The sequence below is a fragment of the Dermacentor andersoni genome, chromosome 10 (assembly GCF_023375885.2).
Source record: "Dermacentor andersoni chromosome 10, qqDerAnde1_hic_scaffold, whole genome shotgun sequence".
Lineage (NCBI taxonomy): Eukaryota > Metazoa > Arthropoda > Arachnida > Ixodida > Ixodidae > Dermacentor > Dermacentor andersoni.
The window spans coordinates 54,759,506-54,759,805 of record NC_092823.1 but is presented as its reverse complement, the minus strand read 5'-3'; positions in this window follow the sequence as shown (position 1 = coordinate 54,759,805).

Below are 300 nucleotides of genomic sequence, written 5' to 3'. Positions count from 1 at the left end.
GGGACTGCGCTCCTTGGAGTCGTTCGTTCTGGGCCATAGATTCTTCTTCTTCTTCTGTACTCGCAGAACTTATCTTTTTTTCGCCTTTGTTGATGGCTCACACCCACTATGGAGAATGGGCGTACATGTGGATGGAAATCGAAGGTGTGTAGTACTGCCTAGAAAACGACTAATTTATGTAAGAGGAATCTAACTAATCATGTGTAATACCAGAGTCCTTCCATTTTTTTTTCTGGTCACGAAACTGCCGCCTCAGTTTCATATAGAGCCAGCGCCCGCCGCTAGAGGAGCAACCGTGCA